Here is a 22,445-nt window from a genome sequence, read left to right on the forward strand (position 1 = left end):
GGCCGGCCGGCCGGCCTGCCGGCTGCCGCCGCTGCCGCTGCTGCCATGCGCTCTTCGCTAGGTGGCAGCGCCCGCCCGCGCTGAGGGCAGGCCGCGCCGGCCCGCGGCGCCGGCGGCCTCTCCCCTCCCCTGGCAGCTCCGGCCCCAGGAGGCGCCGGGGAGGCCCGGCAGCTCCGCGGCGCGGCAGGTCTGTGCCTGCGGCCCGAGCGGGAGAGGCCGGGGCGCCCGAGGACTCCGCTGCCCGGGCCTGAGCGACCGGTCTCCGGCTGCGAGCCCGAAGCTAGCGGTTTCGCCTAATGCGAGTCACACAGCTGGAATTCTTCAGGAAGCGAGTAGGAGCACACGATGCAGAACAGCTCCTTGGAGTAAAATCTGGTTTATCGTGGTTTTGTGCCACAGCATACGACATAACTGCTTTTTTCCCCCCCTCTTTTTTTTTTCCCCAGGATAGCTCCTCTTCGGAAGTGGATATTGCCATCCCATTATTTCTGAGTATTTCTGTTAACATGCTGTTCCTGTACTTCACCAGTGGCCTTATCGGAACATCTCCAGCGTGCTTTTGAAACATCGCTATCATCTGGTCCGTAAGTCCTGAAATGTCGCTACGTCCTTAAAATGTATCCTCAGTGAAGGTTTTAATGCTTTTTTAAAAGCTTTCATCTCGGAAGTACTTTTATTAAGTCAACGAGAATGCTGCTGTGTTTAAATATCTCTTGAAATCGCAGCCAGGGCACCCATCCTGCTTTCTTTTTAATACTTCTGATCTGCACATTTACATGCAACCCTCCGGGCGTCTTCACTGACTGTGTGTAAAGGGAGCGATGCTGCAGTGGGTGGTATGTAATTGCTTTTCTGAGTTATGCTGCAGTTTCAGAAAACAGTATTCCACAAATGTCATGGATAGATAGAAATAATTTATCTACTTAAATGTGTAAGCACATGCTGAAAATGCTAAGCATTGGCTCGGTCTCTGAAAACTGACTTTCAGGTGGTCCACATTTCAGCTGGACCACCTACCATATTCCTGGAGACACTGTGGTTTATTTGACTTCCCCCGAAAATTCCTCAATTTGTGAACAGACTGTGGAACTGAGCAGCACCGCAAAGTCCAGGGAGCACCCTAGAAAACAGTGACATGAAGCAAAAAGTGCTGATTACTCCTGGATTGCCAGAAATGGCAAAATGAGACCAAAATTCCAGCTCTAACCTATGTGAAAATTCCTAGTTATAAATTAGGTATTTGTAACTAAGTGGAAGAGGTTTGTTTTCAATTAAAAACCAATTCATTTAGAGGTTTGTTATGGTTTAAATTAAGGGTGATCTTTTCAAGGCCCAAAAATGATTCTGAGAACAAACTGGAGCATGTTTTGAAAAAAAAAAAAAAGGAATTTTATTTTCTTTCTGAAGTACATGTATATAGAAAGTATGTATACTTAGCTCTCCAAGCTAAATATAGCTTCAAGTGATATGAAAAGATAAACACTGTAGCATTATATATTAATAATTACAGTTGTCCTGTTCGTGGTATTTTTCTTGTTGCCACAAGTCCATACATTTAAGCAGAACATTCATTTTACTGTAACACGACCTTACATTTTGAGAAACTTCAATAGTTTTGATATATTTATGTATTCTGTTACTATAGATAGCTATAAATATCAAATATAGAGCTTTCAGAAATAGCCACTATCTTTTTAATTGGAAGTATTTATTTTTGAAAGTATTTGTCATAGATTTTCTTTAAAGCAACTTTATCTGTCGGAGAGACCTCAGCCATCCAGACATGCCATTCTCAAGTGCAACTCAGTGCTACCTGTATATTAAAAAATGTCACACATCTGCTAGTAAATGCAGACTCCGATTCATCACTGAATATATGTCCTACATTTTATCACGGCTGAGAAACCTGCTGAGATCTGTGAGGCAGTTCATTGTATACCAGAAAAAAGATATTCTTGATAACTTAAGGCAGTAGCAGCTAGTGCTGAACTTTTATTCCAGCTGGAATTTGCTCTCTGTGCAGCTTTAAACACTTTATCCTCTTGTCTTCAGTGTATGTTAGACATTTTCCTACACAGCTGGGATTTTTGTCACAGGGGCTGAAGACTTCTTACTGCAGTTCAAAATGTGAGACTATACTGATGAGAAATGACTTCAGAAAATCATAGTTTAATAAAGGGAGAAAGAAGTACACACTTCTTCAGTCTGGTGCAGTATAGCCATAATACCATATTAAAGACTGAAATTTACCCTATTTTTCTTATTCTAGGTTGGCCTTTCTATTGAAGGCACATGGTGTACTTTCAGTGCACAGAATCTTTTAGTGAATAATTTTTGGCAATTACTTCTGTTTAATTCTACTACAGTTTTCCTCTACTGAACTGCTTATAAAAAGCTGTGTCAGTTGTGTTGCAGTATTCATCTTTTACTAGAACTATGTGCAATCTTTTTGGTTTTCTGGTTCTGTTTTTTGCTTCTTTTTGAATATGAGAACTCACTTTGTTTAAATAGTGTGAAAATATTCACTATTTGAACTCTTGGGGACTCTAAGTTAAGAGTCCTTTCTTACTCCAATTTAAAACTTGTGGTAGCTGTTCCTGGACAGACTGTTCCTGTGGGAGTTTGATACTGTAGCTGTCCAGAGAGGTACCACCTTTCCAACTTCATGCTTATGGACTCTCTAACTATGGTATTTCATAGGAGTATTAGTCTGTATAAAGGTCTATATACATCCAGGGTAAATCTGAACACAGAACAGCAAGCAGAAAAGCCTGCTTATGGTGAATTGTTAATGACATAAGTACTTCAAGAAATGTTGAGCTGGAAGCTCAAAAGAAACTCCATTAGATGGGGTTTCCAAAGATGTCTAGTCTGAGCCACTGTTTTTGCACATTCTGGACAGTGGGTGGACAGCTTGTACTCAGAAAAAGGAGCTGAAAAACTGGATTCTTGCAGACAAACTAAGTACCTTTTCAAGTTTAATACCATGCTAATTTCAATTTAGCTGTTAACTGGTAAGGAAAACCTGTATCAATATGAAATTTTGCACTCCTTCAAGTGAGCTCAGTGTATATCAACAGCTAGTGAAATCCCATTACTTACACCAGCTTATAACTTAGGTCGAGCTGTACATGCATTTAAGCCTTCAAAATGATTTAACTGTTAAATAACAGGTAAGAAATAGTGCTTTGTGAAATATTTTTAAATGCTTTCATTTCTGTAGACAATATGCTTTTGGTAACTCAGTTTTGAATAGCTTAAAATGAAAGTCCTGCTATAGGACTGAGAGATGGAGTCCACGTCAGTGACTGTTCATTAGTAAACTATGATCTAGAAATTCTTAATGCAGCATTTATCATTGTGAGTAGTCAGCTTTCTACAGCAGCCATTTGAAATTGGAAGCAGATAATCAAACACCACCCCACCAAAAGCACCACCATAATTTTCAGGAAAACATCATGAACATGGATGTTTAGGATGAACACATACCATTAAAAAGACACTGGTTACAGCATTACTAGAGAGGTTGCAATTTCAGTTCACAATTCCATTTATGGTGTTGCAGAAAACCTTGAAATAAAATGATAGCTTTGTATTTTCCCAGAGGGTGCGCTTGGTACTTCGTATTCTAAATGATGAAATGTAAATCCATTTATCTGAATAAAAATGAGTTATTTCGTGGAGTTTCATTTCACTTTTTCAAAAATAAATGCACAGTGACTTGGAGTCTCTCTGCTTTAATGTCTCAGTATTTCAGGTGGCTGTGTCTCATGGACAGTGTTTCCTTGGATTAAGTTAAAATAATGCATTGAGAACTAAGTGTCATTTACAACTCACACCACTCAAAAAATACAAAAGTATCTTTAGATGAAAATAAGCAATCTATACACCAGATTAAGGCCCTTCAAATGTAAAGTGTCATTTTTTATGCCTCAAGAGAATTGTGGTGACAATCCACATGTCAATACCTGAAAACCCTGTCCTTAGAAGTACTGATGGGAAGATCTGACAATTTAAGGTCCCCGCAACTACCTAGCAGTTTTGGCCATATGCCTGACGGAGTTGTGAAATCTTGGCCAAATGAACAGAAACATTCTTGTTTGTGTAAGAAGCACTTTAATGACACAAGTAGTATATTATTTAGTTAAATATAGAAAATAGTCTATGTGTAAGAAGATAATTCTTCACAGTGCAAACAAGGTTGGAAGAAGAGGGTGTAGTGTTGTGGGCAGATAATTAGGACATAGTGACCCTTGAGTTTTAATCCCTTTTCTGACATGAAATACTTTTGTGCATTTATGTAATTTAAACTCTGTCCCTCCTGTAAAGTTATAATCTTGATGATAATCAACCTTAACTATGTTGAAGGGGAGTTCAGATTAGCTGGAGTGTATTTGTGAAAATGCTTGGAAGATGAAAAGCACTGTATCAAGGTAAAAGATCCTATTTTTTTTTTACAAAAGTTGCTGTAAAGAAATAACTACTGCATACACATAGCTGAGCTTTGAATTGCTTTTGCTAACAGTACTTCAAAGAAACAACATTAGCACTGAAGAGAGGGGAAAATAAATTCTCAGTGAAGTTTACCTTCTGCATTCATTCATGCAGATCTCAGTGTCGAGAGTTCCCATTATTGTACTTCTTGTAGACTTTGTTGTTTCTGTCCTACAAATTAACAAAATTTATTTAAATGGTGATGGAGTATTACACACACGTTAAAAGAAGAGCATCCTCTGTGTCCTTATGTATCACCCAAAACTCGACTCAAAGAGGACGCCCATTTTTACCATATGCTCTTACTATGAAACTGGCTTTCTCTTGCACAATCCATGTAAACTTTACATTTTCTCCTGTATACTGGAAACAATTTGTTGGACCCTGTTCCCAAAGTAATAATTAAAGATTTCAACTGACTTCAAAGAAAAATGAATTACTGTGGTGCTAGGGCAAATAATTTTTAAGCATAAATAAAGGCTACTGTACAGAAGCATCCAAGCATCACGTTCAGGAATATGTGAAAACGTCAAGTTTCCAGCTGTTTATTATGATCCACTACCTAGAGTTTAGTGTTTCTACAGCTCTCTTGTGGATCAGAAGGGTCTGTGAACTCTCAAAAGCATACCAACAAAAGGCTAACTGAGGAAGTTCAAGCAACTTTTATCAATAGCTGAAGTGAAGATGGCTGTCTTCACATTGACTCTGCTATGGAACTGTAATACTTTACATTTGTCCATCCATTTGCAAAATGAACAGTTGGCTTTTTCCTTAGTTGCAACAAATGGAAGTATCTTCAAGGGACCATTTTAGCAACCCAGAAGCACCAGGAAATCCCTTCCCTAGCATGGTTTTTCTCGAGGAGAAACCATCGAGAAGCTGACCTCACCAGCTTCAAAGCTGTGGTGTGCTCCTTGTGCACTAAATAACCTTAATGAGGTGAAGATTGCACAGTCCACAGAGCAAGCAACTGCCCATTGCAGGTGAAAGGAGGAGAATTTTTCAGCTTGCAGGTAATTTACTGATGTAGTATTTTGGAAAGCTTCCATGCAAAGAAACACAACACTGTATGAGATCATGTATATAAAATCTACTACAAGATAAGATAATCGGGTCCAGAACCTTGACGTTTGATGTTACTGACACAAGTTACTTCAGAAAATAAAATCGATGCTGCAATTAGGCAGGAATTTCTTCCTGATTGTAGTGTACAGCCCCAAAGTCCCATTATCTTCAATGATGCCACAGAGAAAAGGGAACCCCAGATCATGTAGGAAATGATTATAGAAAATGAGTATTATTTTGATGATTAGCTGCACTGGTGTGCTGGAATTAGAGGTATGTCCTTCTGCCTAATACTGCCCCCATACCAGTTAATTAGTTTTTGTGCATGAAGTACATGAGTGCATCCTTATCACCTGTGGATAGAAGTGCTTATAAAATTAATCTAGGTAGCTATAGTATGAGCTGCCTCCTCATGTGGCTCTGCTGGAACTTGCTGATCTACCACATATTTCTACTTCCAGTAACTTTTTTAACATTTATATCAGCTTAGCTCTACATCCATCGCACAGATATTAAAAGGGGAAGAACGAAAAAGGCTGGCATAAGTTTTCCATTAGTTTATGTTGAGGTGTAGTTATTTGAACCCCAGACATACTTTATTTACCCATAACTCCACTTCGACTGCGTCTTGACTTCAGGTGGCTTACTTGGCTCTGCTCAGGCACCGCTTCTGCATGACTTTGATGACTAAAAGTTAGGTCCGGGAGATCGCACCCCAGGGGACTGGCCCGGGAGGCGTGCTGACTCAGAGGCGTCTGACGCAGACTGCCTCGGGATGCAGGCGTGCAGGTACGCACTGCTGGCCTCATGCATCCTTCAGTTAATACATGCCCATCCCACACAGCCTCGCTGTGGATGGTGAGTTGCAGGAGTGGGGCCAGATCCTCATCTCGTTTGTGCCTCTGCCTGCTCCCATTAAGTGGGCTTGCAGTCCCGTTTCTCTATGGTTAGACCCCTGGTCCGGCACTTCTACTGTGGAGGTGAATAGGTACACGGGCATGTAGCGCTTCGTTCTGAGGTTTGCTGGTGCTTCTAGCCAACATCTGGCTATGCTGCACCAAATAAAACCCACATCACTCTTTCATGTGAGTCCATTGCAGGTACAGCTTATGTCCTTTAGCAACATGTTTTAACTCTAGCAGCAGAATAGCTCCTTTTCCTTGCATGAGCCGTTTCTTTGCTAGTGTAGCCTGTTTGGCAACACTGCTTAAGCCTGGATATATGTGTCATATTCTAGCTCATCATCCAGCTTTAAATAGCAACTAAAAATTAGGTCCATGCATGTTACCTGAAAAAGTTTTGTATGTCTTCTTTATATTGCCATCTACCAAAATAATAAAATAGGCTTTTTAGGAAGGTGACCACTTAAAAAAGAGTCTAATTCAGTAACCATTATAAAATTTTTGGACTGAAGCTGACTTTTAAATACAGTTTATAGCTAATATTTTAGTTGGGCTCATCATAGGGTGACTAACACAATGTAGTAAGAGGAGTAAAATAAACCCCTTAAATCAAAGGACATAGTATTTTCCAGCTTAGTAAGGGGACAATGCTTTGAAAAAAGAGTTCGTGTCTGCTGGTATCCATTATGTGTATAGCATTCATCTTATTGTAGTTGAGAAATGTGCAATATTTGAAAACTATTTCTCCTAACAACATCCAAATGAGACGAGAAAACTACTTACAGATGGTAGGCTAAAGGCTTGATAAAGAAAGAGGTCAGGGAGTTGAAATACTGAAGACCTCAGCTGGTGCTCAGGCCTCTGTGTAGGTGATCAGTTAATGGGGAGAGGCCTGCACACCTTGTAATGAGACCAAAGTATCCCAAATGCCAAGAGAGACATCACCCAGAGCTTGCAGAGTAACTTCTGTGTTGTCCTAGCTACAGGTTGAGTCTTTTGTCAAACCTGAGAAGGAGGGCAGTGCAATCACAGTGAATAGTTCTGCCATGGTCATGTCTGCAAAGAGAAGGGAAAGAATTTCCCAAAAAGCCTTTTCTAGGAGAATTCTCTGGGTCTCAAGTGAACACAGAGGTGCATCCTAAGACATCACTGCCCAGGCATCTGAGTCTCACCCAGACTCAGGCACAAAGAAAACAACCCTTGATTGTGACAGGCCATCTCTATCAGATGCTCATGTGACAGAAGGAGTTTACAGAAGTTGAAATTTTGTCTATGAAGAAAAGTCTATCTAATTTCCACTATTTGCCGCCTTTGAGCAAGATTTAAGAGATAGCTATAAGTTAATAATCACAGTTCTTGGGATCAATATCCTTTGCTGCTCTTTTTTAGCTGCTGTAATAAGTAGAACATGATTAACAGGAGTATTGTTTTACAGTGTGTCTCTCTTCTGAAGCTATGCCTTGCTGTAGCCACCAGTGTACCTTTGCAAGGAAAAATCTTTAGTGTAGACAAGCAGAAGTGCTATTAATTGTGAGGGCAGTGCTTTGTAACTGCACAGCATGTATTGAGATGGTCTGTGCTCCAGAGAGCTTACTGTTTACACAGATCCAAACAGGCAGAGAGGACATGAGACAGAAACAGAAGCAATTGAAGCTACTTGAGCAATGAAAATACAGAAACAGGATCCAGATCTCCTGACTCCCTATCCCATACTTTTTCCACTGAGCCAGACTCAGTTTACAGCCACTGAGCTTCCTCAAGCAATGACAAGTTGTAGTGGCCGAAATCCTAGTTCTGAGCTCAGTCACAATAAGAGTTCGTCCTGCTGCTGCTGTGCACTCATTGTCCCTCCAGCCTCCTAACAGCTCAACTGTCTGCACCCCTCCCTGCTTAAGAAAAGGATTTTGCCAAAGCTTCCCCAACTTTCCTTGGGACAATAAGAACAGATTTAAATTTTAATGACTCCAGAGAATTCTCAAACAACTGTGGAAAGCAGAAGGAAAGCAGCAGAAGGAAAGCAGCAGAAGGCTATTGTCTCTAATCAGCCTGAATTAAATGAAATGGGAAGAGTTTTAGGAGCCTAAAAACCCACATGGATAGAATGAACTGTTTAATAGGTTTGTGAGCCCTGTGGAATCACCACTGTGCTTCTAAAAATGTCTTTTTTCCTGTTTTCTGATTTAATAGGAGTAGAGTTATTTAAAAAAGATCATCTTTTTCTAAGCAATTAATACAAATCTTTGGATGAAGAAAGAGGAAGGGTTATGCTGGGGTAATTGATTTGTCTTGTTACTATAATGCATTATCAAAATCATTTGAGTTTAACAAGCTTTAGCAAACTGTCTAAAGCTGTTAGCAGTTTAAAACCCTGCAGCCACAGAGAAGCTTCATGTGTTGATAGTCCTGCCATGAAGAAAGAGCAGAGGGCTAGAGGAAACAATGCACTGCATGGACATACCATGGGCCCTGGTAGGAATGTTTGCAGTGGGCCTGTGATTGGGATTTCTGCAAAATTAAGAGCTGTACAGTCTGAGAGACCACATGGCTGAAGAGCATTTCTTGGCAGTCCTGAAACGGGATATACCCCATTTTATGGATCTAGGTAGGAGCTAAAAGACAAAAATATTGCTGGAGGATGCATTATGGAGCTGCGGCACTTCAGCTGCTAAATGAAGAGACATCTAACAAAGTAATTCTCAATGTCCTATTTAGAAAGTACTTAAAGTCGCTGCCTTTGGTGGGGCTCTAAGGAAACCATTTTCAACAAATATGTAGGAAAACTGCTTACACTACAACAGGTTGCATGATCCCATGACTCATTTGAATTGCAGAAAGGAAGGTTGACTGGGAGAATAAAGAAAGACTGGCAGAATAACAAAATAAATATAAATTGATGTGTGAGCAGGCAGGACACAGTGCTATCCTGTGTGGGTGTACATACTGATGGTCTGAATGTGCTGCTTACTATTGTTGTGAAAAAGGTGCTAGTTTAAAAAAATGTCAGGAGAGAAGTGGGGGATTTCAAAAGCTCTTGGCAAAGAGCTACTGACTCAGTAGGAAGAGAGTAACTTCAAACCCATCTGAAAGCCATCAGTAAGTGCTCCTTTATCTTTGGTATTATTAACAGCTGCGTCATAGACTTTTGGATGAAGTTAGCCTCATGATAATAGCTTTCTATATGAGACACAGAAAATAATGACTATGGAAGGAAAAAACCCAAGCAACAAACTAAAATGCACAGCTAATATGTCTAGCTACTTTGGCCTGATTATCTAATCTATTTTTCAGCTGATACTCTTGTTAGGGAAAATTTCTATTTAGTTACCTCTCTAAGTCAGTAAAGAACTGAAAAGAAAGCAAACAAAGTAATCTTGCCATGAGTTGATGCTCTGCATTGTATGTGCTCTGATGTCCTGCACCACAACAGAAGATGACAAGGCCTATGGAAACAGAGTGCGTGCTGGTTCCCTGTGAAAGAATCTTTGCACCATGCACAGAGGGAGAAAACAAAGAAGCTTGTGATCCTTATAGACAAATATAGCCATTTAATAGCTTTCAGTCTTTACATTCCTCTACAAAGAAGAGCAAGGAGGGAGATGAGGATAGAAAAAATTTAAGTAATGCTTGAGATCCACATAGTTATTTTAGAGGATTTTCCTATGCAGAATTGGACACATTCAACCATTCTGCCTCTGTGTGTATCTGCAACCTCTTCCCCCCCCCCCCCCCCATTAACTTTTGACATTACTGTCCAATGTCAACCCAATCCAAGAGGGAGAGAAGTCTCAAAGATACTAATACCTTTAAGATACATGAAAACATGTGGCTGGGCAGAAGAGGGAAAGCCAGTTAATAATCCCCTCTTTCCCACCTCTTCTTCCAAAGGAAAGTCAGACAGAAAATCCTTCTAAAATGTACTGGAAACCAGGCCTCAGTGTTTCTGCTACTCAGATGGCTACTTTTATTTTTTAGTTAGTTACATTCTGGCCGAAGAAGCAACTGGGTACTAAAACATATTTGAACAATTCTCCTATAAGGGTGCAAGTGAGTTAAAACACATTAAGCTGAAATCAGCAGCAGTACATGCATGCTTATCATTAAGAACAGGGATAACTGCTTTGAGATAGTGGACCTGTTAGGTCAGGTTCAGTTTTAGAGAGATGCTTCCAGTCTGAATTCTCTTTACCCTTTCTCCACAGTGGTAATCTTTTTCATCTCTGTGGGATGTAATGACTGGACAACATGAAAGGAAATGGAAAGTCTGGAAGTCTAATTTCTTATTGATTTAAACCACAAGCTAAGAGGCACTTGGAGAAAAAAATGTACCCTTGGGCACAAGGAGTGCAAATTTACCACATTACTTTTTTTTTTTTTTTTAATAGCACATTTTATTCCTTTTTGTACTTTTTTCCTTCTCTTTCATTGTAAAGCTTAGATCATATATTCCTATATTATTCTCATTTTTCTTTGTTTCTAGTCTTCTGTTTTCCCACCTCATTCTGTCTTTCCAATTTGCCTGATGAATTCTTCCACCTTTATACTGAGGTTTCTGGAAAAAAAGAAAAAAAAAAAAAAAGAGAAAGTAAAAGCCCAAGAAACTCAGAAAAAAAACAAGTCTTCTTGTAACTATTTGGTGTCACTGTGCCTTACTCCCAGTACAGTGGCAAATACTCATGTTCAGCAAGCTTTCTTGAAGAAATTATATACTGGAATAAGTTTTAGTTTGGATTGTTCACTGGAACAATTTCCTGTAACTTTGTCATTCTGTGTTAATACTGTTTTGATATTTGGTTGTGTTGAGTCTAAATAAAAAATTCGCTGCCTGGCATACTTTCAGCAAACTTACCTGGCATCATTTGACTGACCCTTCCAAACTGGGAAATACTTTTGTTATTACACAACACCTATTCTGACTAGGCTGAAGAAATGGAGTTGACATCCCATTTAAATATGCTGTCTGTCTCTCCAATCAGCTGTCAGCTGTATTGCAATATCACAATACAATGCTAAACAGAATGTGTGGCTGCCATTTGGCTGATTAATTAATATTTGTTGATAAAATTTTGTAAAATCTAAATTATTATTATTCATAAATGTGCACAACAACATATTACTTTGTGCATGAGCAGAAAAAGTCCTCTTAAGGAAAACTTTTTTAAGCAAAATTGTTCCTTAAAAGGAAATTGACTCATATATTGCATTTTCTTGTTTCAGCGCTTAGGTTTTTTTCACCCAAGACCCAGGAAAACACTCAACAGATTTAAAAAAAAAAAAAAAAAATCCAATGGATAAGGTCTTTGCTTAACAGTTAAAAATAAGGCTTCTTCTAGCCAGGATATTTGTTATAGGGGTAGTTAAAAAAAGTGTCAAATGCCTCTCTTATTATTATATGACCAATAAACTCAATCATTTTTATTTTGCTATACTAGATCAACTCTTCTAGAGAAGGGCTCATGTTAAACCTTGAAGATGACAAAATTCCGGGCAAATTTGAAGGCAACTGTTGGGCAAAATGGCTGGTTATAATGTAGGACAATATTAACCTAAGCAGTTAATTGGCTTGCAACTTACCCATTGGCTAAATCTCAGATTTTTAAAGGTAAGTGGGTGCCTAACACTCATATCTAGCTGGTGGATAGTTGTAGGGAAGTTAGACATGTTTGGGGTTTTGCAAAATAAAACATACAACCATCCAGTATGAGCTGACCTTAAATGAATTTCACAGTTAACTTAAATGCTGCTTAGTAATGCCAACGGACTGTATTCCTTATGCTAGAATGATAGTTTATCAAACAGACACAAACCCCAAATCCTCCTAGTAAATGTAAATAATTTCTCATCTATTCAAACAAATATGGCACATAACTGCCACTCATTTATGAAGCATGATTAGACTATTAACATCTGCAGCTCAATTCGCATATGCAAAGAATCAGATGATGCATTAAAGGAAATAGGTTGTGTAAAGAACTTAAAGCAGACTTCTGTCCACATAAATACAGTATAAGTGCCATGGTAAAGACTTGTGGTAAAGAGGCTTCAGGCTATTTCATTAGTACATAATTTGGTCTCATGCATGTATAATGGAGATAGAGAGAGCATTCTTAGTAATAAACTAGATTTGTGTGGGCAAAGAGCGACAATATTATGTAAAGCTTTTTGAACATAGTCCATCAACTGCTTGTAGAAGGGAAAGCTGGTGTAAAGAAGAACCATGCTCCTTCACCTTTGAACTGAAGATATCTAACATTCAATAAGAACTTATTACGAGAGGAATGATTAGCAAAATCATTCAGGATCTGCTTCTCCAAATCTTAATAATTTCTGTAAGTTGGAAGTACTTTGGTCCAAAGAATCTGCAATGTTCCAAGTAGAAGACAAAGACAGAGTTGCCTTAAATTTATTCCACAAAAAAATAAAAATCCCAGAATATTTCATCTTCCCAATATTTTGGCACTAAGCTCGACCCACCACATATGCTAAGCATCCATTAATAGTATTAATTTTGTAATGCTGTATTACTGAAAGCAATCGGCACTATTTTTGAGTTCCTTTGATTTGGTATCACAAGCAGTGGATGAGAATGTTATTACTTCAAATTAGAAGCTGAATAATTTCTTCATTGACCTCTTGTGCAGTTTAAATTGCACACATATGCTTTACATTACTTTTCTTCAAGGCTAGTCACTGTAAAAACCATTCTTTTAATGAAATCCGTGACATCATGAAAACCTACAAGATTCAGATTAGATGTATTAGTTTTTTTCTGAAATATTTGGCACTTGTCAAGGATTTTGAAATAAGACTGGTAACAAGCATGGGAATCAAATTATTTTTTGCTTGCTTGTCCAGATGATTGTTTTATGTGACTGAGTCAGCACGAGTATTAAATCCACATTGATCTTCAAGCATGGAAGTAGTCATGTTAGCTTCAGCACTTGAAGTGATGTGCTGAATCAAACAGCACCCATTCAAGCAATATATATTCACGCAAAATTGGAGAAAAAACCCTATATAACCACCACCACTCCCAACAATATAAAATGCTTCAACTTAAAATAAACCCTGGTGTCTTTGATGCATACTGTTCACAGCTATTTGAGAACCAAGCATTCAATGCCCAGTTATCAAGTAGATTAAGGATTTGGTGTCCACACTGAAGTGTGATAGTCAACAAACAAAAGGAATGGCAGGGAGGCACCACAGGTGGCCACCCACAGCCGAACTTTAACTATGTCTGCCTCAGGAAATGTGGAGGTTCCTAATTCTGTTCATTTAGCTGCTTTGCCATGAAATTTTTTTCTTTTTATACTGGGCTGATCCCCATGGCAGCAGAAGTGGGCCAAGGATGAAGGCATTTGAAAAATCCTCTCTCACTTTACAAAAGTAATCGTGTTCCTTACTGAAATACAGTACTTGAAAGAGTGGCAGAAAGACCCTGTCACATCTTTATGTTGGTGGTTTGAGTCCCGCTGGATTAGTGGAAAAATATGGTTTTGCACATGTAAAATTGTTTGGCAACTGGCAGTTCATTGTCAAGCAGACAGGGACTCCACTACAAAGTTGCCTGTCCTTTGTCAACTGCTACTTCTAGTAATGATGCCAATAATTTCTCATCCCAGTATAAGCTCTCCTGAAACAGGATCATGATATATTGCCATAGCAGTAGGTTGCTGACTCTGTGAGGCTTAGCGTGTGTATTAATATGACTTTAAAGGTCTTAGGCCCGTTGATACGCTGCCATTCACAGGGGAAAATAAAATCTCTGAAATAAAACCTGTTAAATGAGTTAGTTAAAACTGTTCTTGTGCTTTGAAATGTTTAAATTACCTTCCTAAATAGCTTGAAAACACTGTTCTGAATAGGGAGTGATAGAGCTTGGTAGTAGTCATGTGTTACACGATGTTTTATTACTCTCAGCATTTGCTTTGATTACCAAAGCACACGCTGAAAAACACCAACTGTTCAGGTCTAACAGTATGTGGTTGTTTTGTCTCCTTTCAGGCTGATTACAAAAAATTACTATTCCCTGCATAATTTCACAGATTCTTTCTTTGGATTTCACTGGGAAACTCCTGATGAAATGGGTTTGGCTGATACAGAGCAGGAAGTTTGACAAGTACTGCACATGTAGTTAGTACCTTTATACACTGACAGGGAATCGGTAACTGGCAGCATGCTTTACAATTGAAAAATATGTCTTTAAGGAACTAGTACAATGCGGGTGGTATTGTATGGCCTCATTTGCTGCCCTACCCTGACTTTTCCTCTAAGTAGTCTGACGCATACCTTTCTGATTTTTTACAGAATCTTTTACTTTCTTTTAACAGCCCTAAAGAGCTGGTATTGTATTGTGTAATAGGAACCTGCAGAAAAAAGCAGCAGCATATCAAGCAGGCCCACCTGTTGAAATCCTGCTTACATACAGGAAGAACATAATTGGTTTACAGGCATGTCACACTACTTTTGAATATGACTTATTACCCATGGATAAACTACCCACCATGAGAAAGAATTGTTATTTAACACTTCACATCAGTTAATGTATGCTCTTATGTATCTGAAAAACATTACTTAAAACACTGACCTAATAATTTCCAGTTGGTACTCTGATCACTTTTTTGTTCAAATCTGGAAGGGCTTTTCCAGGCAGCAAATATTTCATTGCACCATTGGAGCTTCAGATCTGTGAGGGAAAAATAAGAATATCATCATAATTGAACTGCAAAACTAATACAAGCAAAATGTGCAATTAATATAAGTTACCTCTGTATTAATGCATAAATCTTCAGGAAAAGTGGAGGAATTGGAAGTCTTCATACATGACACAGCTAATGTGGTTGTTACTGCTGAGATTTGTTAGCAGGACTTACATGATTGAAGTGTTGAAATTATTGGTGGAGACCTACTTACAGATTGGTAAAAGGGGGACAGTGGTGGTATATTGTTGATTTTATCCAATTTATTGACAGCTTGGAGGTCAGGTTATTGAATCTGGTAAATGACTGCATAAAGCACTGGTAGAAAACCTTTTAAAAAAAGCCAGTCAATTCAGATTTAAGAGCCAGTACATTAACATGCTCATCTCTTCTCTAAGGCACCAAAAGAAAAAGATTGTTATCCAGGAAAAGTGCAGTTACGAAGATGCACGCTACAGAATTTGAGCTGCCACCACCACTAATATGGCTTTGGATTTTCTATGGTTCCCAGAAGTTCTACTTCCTCTATCACCAACATAATGCAAAAAAGTGACCAATGCTGTGTGACAGCTCATTCTGGTAATGCTGGCATAAATTTAATCACTAAATTAGCAGTAAGAGCCTGCAAATGATTAATGTGCTGCTAATGTCTGTGTGAATTGAACACATACCCATCTATTAACTTATGTACTTAACGCTACGGAATTGCCAGTGCTCCCAAGAAGAAATTTTTATTGCAGCGAGACATTTCTACAAAAGTGTAAATAAAACATAGTTATGTTACAATACTCTATTACTGAAAAGAAAAAAAAAAGTAGCTCAAATTCCTTATTTTTAAAAAAATTGGTTACTTCCATCAAATGTACCTTATTAAATCAACAGATGTTTGAAGCATGTGTGCAGTTCAAAATCTGATCAAGAAAATATTCCAGGATAAACTTAACTTTCTACTCTTCTGTATAGTAAGATAGTTTACTTTTTTCTACTGATTTTATTTTTCATTTGATGATTCTTTTTAACCAATTTTTTTAAAGAGACAGCTTCCCAGGGAGGAAAGAAAAGTTTTTGTGATAAGGGGTAGAAGAGATAATCTTACTCAAAAGACAGCTAGGCAGCAGAGGGAGGCAGTCATGCAAGCTGTAGTGCCCCTGGGAACATGGCTCAGAGGTGATGGGAGCTATGGGGCAGCTAAATTACAGTTTCTGCATGGACCAAATGCAATTTTCAGTTTCTGGAGAAATGAGGGGCATGGAAGCAGTTAGCTTTGGGGAAAACTTACAGTTCTTTATCTTAAAGTTTCATTAGAAATACTAGTGAGAAAAAAAACCCAAACATCTTTATACACATACATCTAGGAAATTATGCATCAGATACAATATATGCCATGTATTTTAGTAGGTACCAAATATGCAGTTAGTCTCCTAGAAATTTTATTAACTTCACCCAGGGATTGTTACTAACTACAGCTTGGAAAGATATTAATTTCTGGAGCCTGGGAAGAACAAGAAAAATAATATGGGAATGCTGGAAGATCATGTACGGGAAACTCGTTGCTCAAGTGTTGTCTTCAAGTAATACCATCTGGGAGGCATTTTCCATTCAGATGAGTTTATTTTTTTGTTGTTAGACAGCATCAATAAGTGCATACAAAACACAACCTAAAAGTAGGTGAAATCAGGCTTGAAGTACCATGGGCCTCACTGCATTCAGGTAGGGTGAGGGGGAAGATGAACACCAGTGAATTCAACAAGCTGTGTCCTGAGGGGGTGACAGGGATGGGGGTTCTGCATCCCGAGCCCTCCTTCCCACAACCTTCAATAATAACCATCTTCTGTCATAACAAAACCAAGCTCATGAGTCATGACTCTGTTGTAGATGTTTTGCTCTGCTTAGCCACAGCTCAGCAAATCCCAACCGATGGCAATTTATAGCAAATATGCTGTTAGCTTGCATAAGAACAACAAGAACAAATGAGTGGCTTGGACATGTGCCCAACTCTGTATAGTGCATACATTGGGGCAGAGGCAACCTACTTAGTCATCTCTTCATGCTTCCAATCTTGGCTGGTAAATTTGCACATGCAAATATTATGGCTGATTTGAAAATTGCCCAGAGCTTTGTTTTGAGTGTTTTATAAATAACATCACTTGAATAACACTCTGTAACAAAATTCATTCAATGTGTATTTTCCTCAAAAGTCACAAGAGAAGCCTTCTTCTTCCTTCATGCCTCAGAAATAATTCTCAGGATTTGATGGGAGATGTAATGGGAGAAAAATACATTGTGATGAAGAAACTAGTATGGACTCCAAAATTCTGTGGCTACCGCTTAGGGAGGATCAGATCTGTGTCTGATTCATTATCAATACTTACTCAGGAAAGAAGAAACTCAGCCCTCTTTAAATGGTCCATGCTATGTCACATAGCACATGAGGCAATACATACTTTGTAAATTGCAAACGATACAGACGAAGAATCAAAGCAAAGGAACAATCCTTGTATAAATTTGTAAGAGGAAACCCAATGGCTGTAGGAGTCCCAGTCCAAAGCAGGGGGAGGGGGCCACTGAGCCACGATAAGGCCTTAATGTAACTTCATTTATATTACATAACTGTCGTGGTTTAACCCCAGCCAGCAACTAAACACCACGCAGCCGCTCACTCACTCCCCCCCACCCGGTGGGATGGGGGAGAAAATCAGGAAAAGAAGCAAAACCCGTGGGTTGAGATAAGAACGGTTTAATAGAACAGAAAAGAAGAAACTAATAATGATAATGATAACACTAATAAAATGACAACAGAAATAATGAAAGGATTGGAATGTACAAATGATGCGCAGTGCAATTGCTCACCACCCGCCGACCGACACCCAGCCAGTCCCCGAGCGGCGAAATCTCTGCCCCCACTTCCCCGTTCCTATACTGGATGGGACGTCACATGGTATGGAATACACCGTTGGCCAGTTTGGGTCAGGTGCCCTGGCTGTGTCCTGTGCCAACTTCTTGTGCCCCTCCAGCTTTCTCACTGGCTGGGCATGAGAAGCTGAAAAATCCTTGACATTAGTCTAAACACTACTGAGCAACAACTGAAAACATCAGTGTTATCCACATTCTTCACATACTGAACTCAAAACACAGCACTGTACCAGCTACTAGGAAGACAGTTAACTCTATCCCAGCTGAAACCAGGACAATAACAAACATAACAAATAGGTTTAGCATTGTCTGTGGTGAAAGACTAATATACTAAGGTACCATTGGCCCAGCCTAACTATGAAGCCTTAGTTTATTTGTAAGACCACAATGAAATTGCTGACATGCATTGCCATGAAGCGATTTAGCGTCCTGCTCATTTAACATGATTTCTAGAACGTAGGATAAAAAGTGCAGTAATGGCATGGTTAGGATGCCTAGGGCAATGATGAAAGCAGCGGTCACCTCTGAGTCAGTTTCAGGGAACAGACTCCCCTGGGGAAGAGCTGGAGGATGAAGACACAGTAATAGGAGGATGTTGTGACTGGTCACCTTTGGATCAGCTCAGCAAGTGACTCAGTAATGATGAATCTTCCAGAAAATGGAGGAAATTAATCCCAGAGGGCCATTGGTAATGGTGTCCTAACGGACAACCCAAGGATGACCAGGGTGGGGTCAGCAGAAAAGGGCTGGCATTGATGACACTGGGTCATGAGCATCAGCTGCTATGGTGGCTGTCCTCTTTTCCAGATCATCCTGACCACCTGCAACACCCTGAGGCCCCGTGCCACCAATGTGGATGCTCAGGGACAAAAGCAGAGTCTTGCAGACCTTGTAGCACCTGGAGATTCCAGGGATTTGGGAGCAGACATCATAACGATAGCAGTGTACTGCTAACTCTTCCATGACTGCGTGCTGCTAAGTGTGTTGTAGTTATCCACTGCCATCATCATAGTTTTCTCAGAGTTATCTTACAGTTGAATACTGCTAAACCATAACTGTTACCACTATTGTCATGCTTGCATTATTGTATTTATATATTACAGTTGTATAAACTATCACACTGCACATGCTATTAAACATCATTATATAGACCTGACATAGGCACAGTCTCTTTTCTTGCTGGGTAATACCTCTGCCTCCCTGCCACCAGAGATCCTCTTGCTACCTCTACAACATAGTTAATTTTCAGGACAAACTGTGTAAAAATTTCTGCCTGTACCTCCTCCACCCACCCCAAGAGGCACCTGTAAATTATATCCCCTTTACTGTGCCAGAGCGGGCAGGCAGTTTGTAAGGAAGGTCTGCCTTTCCAAAATGTCCCAGGTAGTCTAAAAACAGAGATGTAAACCCATCAAACTAAAAAAAAAAAAAAAATTCTAAGTAACTAGAGAAACCTGTTTTGATGGAGGAGTTGCAAATACTGACATGAACACAATGCTCAAAAGCCTCTTCTCCAGACAGGTGTGTTATTTGCTCTAATCTATGAAGAGAGCCTCTTGATGTGTAAAGATAACTTAAAAATTTGCAGTAATACAGAAATTTTACTCTGTGCCAGGTAGATATTTTAACAGTCCCCGTGGCTTGACTAAATGACTCTTAACGCAACTGTTTTCTGGGATAGCTATTTCAGAGCTAATACATTGGCCTTGTAGCATAGCTCACTGAGTAGCAGCCTGAGGCTTTTTTACACCAATGTACAGTTCTGACTGCAGCAAAAAAATTGGCTTTGCTGACTTTTCCACTTGCCTGAGAGGCATAAAAACCCAAGGACATCTGGATGAGACTATTTCCATTCCAATACTGACACAGACCAGAAGGGAAGAGATGACTAAAGCTAACCACAGACTGTTTCATAGAGTAATGCCAACATTTGAATTGTTCTACAACCAAATCTCTGACACTTGGCATTCAATTTTGGCTACTGGCAGAGTAGCAAAAATGGCTAGGGCATACCGTAAAGAGAAGCTAAGTCAAAGTATTTAAAAGCAGCAGTAAGAACCTTTTGAGTTGCGAAAAGGTTATTTTCAAATTGAAATCTCTGAGGGTCTATGAATTGGTGATACAGAGTTTCTATCTTGAATATTGAAAGTATTAGACATTCTCCTCTTACTTTAAAAAATATATGTCACATAAAACTCAATACATGACTGCACATTTGCCAAGTGTCTTGTTCCATGTATGTCTAAATTTCTGTGATCTTTATCTATGCAGCAGTTCACCTTCACCACCATTGTATATCATGAACTAAAAGCATCAGTAATTGTATTTATCAGCTGGATTAGATTTAGTAACTGGAATCAACTTAAATTCTACATCCTGCTTATCCTGGAGATACATGTATTTCCAGTTCACAGGAAGTGTTAGGGCTACTTCGGAGTGAATGATACCAATAGCATGATGACTACAGGTAAGTAGAGCAGGTGACAGGAGCACAGCCCCAAATATACACCTTCACTTGTCTGGGAAATTTGCTACATAGTCCTGCCAAGAGTACCTGATGGCTACACGTACACACATCAGCATGTATGTGTGTCTGTGTCAACGCATACAGACCAAAACTATCATGTGTAAGTGGGGGGTTATGTTTGTACACATGGGTTCAAAAGTCGTGTTGTGATCAGTTGGTTTGCAGTATCATACATGGCACATTCACAGCTATTTTATTTCTCTAAACCACCCATTCCCCAGTAACCATGTCTCTCAGCTACTGGCACAGCCTAGGGCATGAGCCAGGAATTGAAGTGTATTTCTTTCCTTTTCTTGTTCTTCAGTACTGGACCTTATTGACATTAGCTTAACAGAGAGAAGGAGCTAGAAACACTTCTGGGAGGTGCAAACGCTACAAGGGTGCAGCTTGTGCTGCGGTTTGCTGTCTACTGAAAGCTCCACAGCCACCAATGTCCTCTGGCTTCTTCAGCCCGTGACACTTTCCCTCCCCGCCTTGCTGCCTGCCAGTATTTACTGGGTCTCTTGGGAGAAAGTCCTCCAGGGAGAAGGAAGATGAGTATTAGATTTTCTGTTTTGAAGAACAATTACAGCACTTCACCTTCACAACAAGTTCATGCACGTGCTCAGGTTGCTCCTGCCTCTGTTTGCTTACCTGGCTCTCTCGTCACCAGGTGTATATTCATGGTGTGTAATGCTCCTGTGTGTCTGCTGGAAAACAGGTACATGCACTTTGGTGAGTGTGCAAAGGGGCATGGCTTTGAGGAGGGAGACTGGAGGTAGTCCTGACCTCTCAAATGTGTGTGAATTTGATCCATAATGATGTCTAAAATAAAAAAAAATGGTATTTGTTTTTCCATGGCCTTATGTCTGGGGAAGGGTGCTGAATTCTCCAAATGGAGGGTGGAGGGGAAAGCGGGAGCCAGAGGCAAACACCAGGCGAGTGGAGGGCAGCGTGGAGCCTGGCTCAGCCCTCTGAGGCACTGACTGCCGTGTTTCTGAAGTCAGTAGCTACATCGGATCTTCCAAAGCCACAAGTATCCATGATGTCAACACAGCTGCTGTGTACAGCAAAAATGTGAGGCACTAACAAGCTGAAAACTTCTTCTTTTCAAGCCTGTGTTTATAAACCATCTGGACGCGTGTCTGGCTGTACAAGTTAGTTTGAACACAAAGTTTTTTGTACATTTTACTAGGTGCCTCCAACAGTGTGATTTCAATAGCATGATGATTGCAGATAAGTGAAACTGATGACAGGAATTAAGTCTGGGACAGAGATGTGGATCTGTTTAAAGAGGGAATGCTTGGCAGTATGTGAAAGAGTGGAGAGGGAGAGGGCAAAAGATAGGAAGACTTACAACTGTAAGAAAACTGTTCCTCTTCTTCTGGAAGCCCTTGGACATCATACTGTATGGGCAATTTATTTCTCCTGATGGCTAACTGGAGAACCCACACATGGCCACTGCACCATTCATATCAGCCCTGAAGCAGAGCCCAAGCCCCCTGGGGATCCTCACCCTTGCTGTAAAACTGCTGCTTTAGAGTCATTGCCCTCTGAGCAGCACAGCTAATCAAGGCCAGTTTTGCATGGGGTGGGGTGCTCTGCCCCCTTTGCCCCCTTCCCCTCACACCCCATCCTCTCCCAGGAGGGGAGACCCCTGGTTCTGATGGGACCTGGTGCGGAGGACAGTGCATGACCAGGAGGCCCCAAGTGCATTGCTCGCACAACTGCAAGTGATGGCTGGCATCTGCAATCCCCTCTACAGCATCACTGTCAGCCTCCCTCCGCTGCCTGTGTGAAACACATCTCTGAACCTTGCTGCATCGGCTCAGGTTTGGTCAACAGGTTATTAAGGAACAGGCAAAG

At 40.0% G+C, this 22,445-nt stretch overlaps 2 long non-coding RNA genes across 4 annotated transcripts in view; one reads left to right on the forward strand and one right to left on the reverse strand.

Annotated features, from left to right (window-relative positions):
- The first annotated feature begins 122 nt into the window (after positions 1 to 122).
- On the forward strand, positions 123 to 19,229 carry LOC128137507 (uncharacterized). The gene is made up of 3 exons (XR_008233706.1): positions 123 to 332; positions 447 to 836; positions 18,881 to 19,229. It is a non-coding gene; the product is annotated as an uncharacterized LOC128137507 (long non-coding RNA).
- LOC128137508 (uncharacterized) overlaps positions 10,357 to 22,445 on the reverse strand; it is a 34,800-nt gene continuing 22,711 nt past the window's right edge. For all 3 annotated transcript variants that reach the window (XR_008233708.1, XR_008233707.1, XR_008233709.1), the window contains exons 2-3: positions 15,049 to 15,147; positions 10,357 to 11,010 (exon numbers count right to left, since the gene is read on the reverse strand). This is a non-coding gene — a long non-coding RNA (uncharacterized LOC128137508). The remainder of the gene's footprint in view (positions 11,011 to 15,048; positions 15,148 to 22,445) is intronic.

This window comes from Harpia harpyja, chromosome Z (assembly GCF_026419915.1).
Source record: "Harpia harpyja isolate bHarHar1 chromosome Z, bHarHar1 primary haplotype, whole genome shotgun sequence".
In the NCBI taxonomy this organism is placed as follows: Eukaryota; Metazoa; Chordata; class Aves; order Accipitriformes; family Accipitridae; genus Harpia; species Harpia harpyja.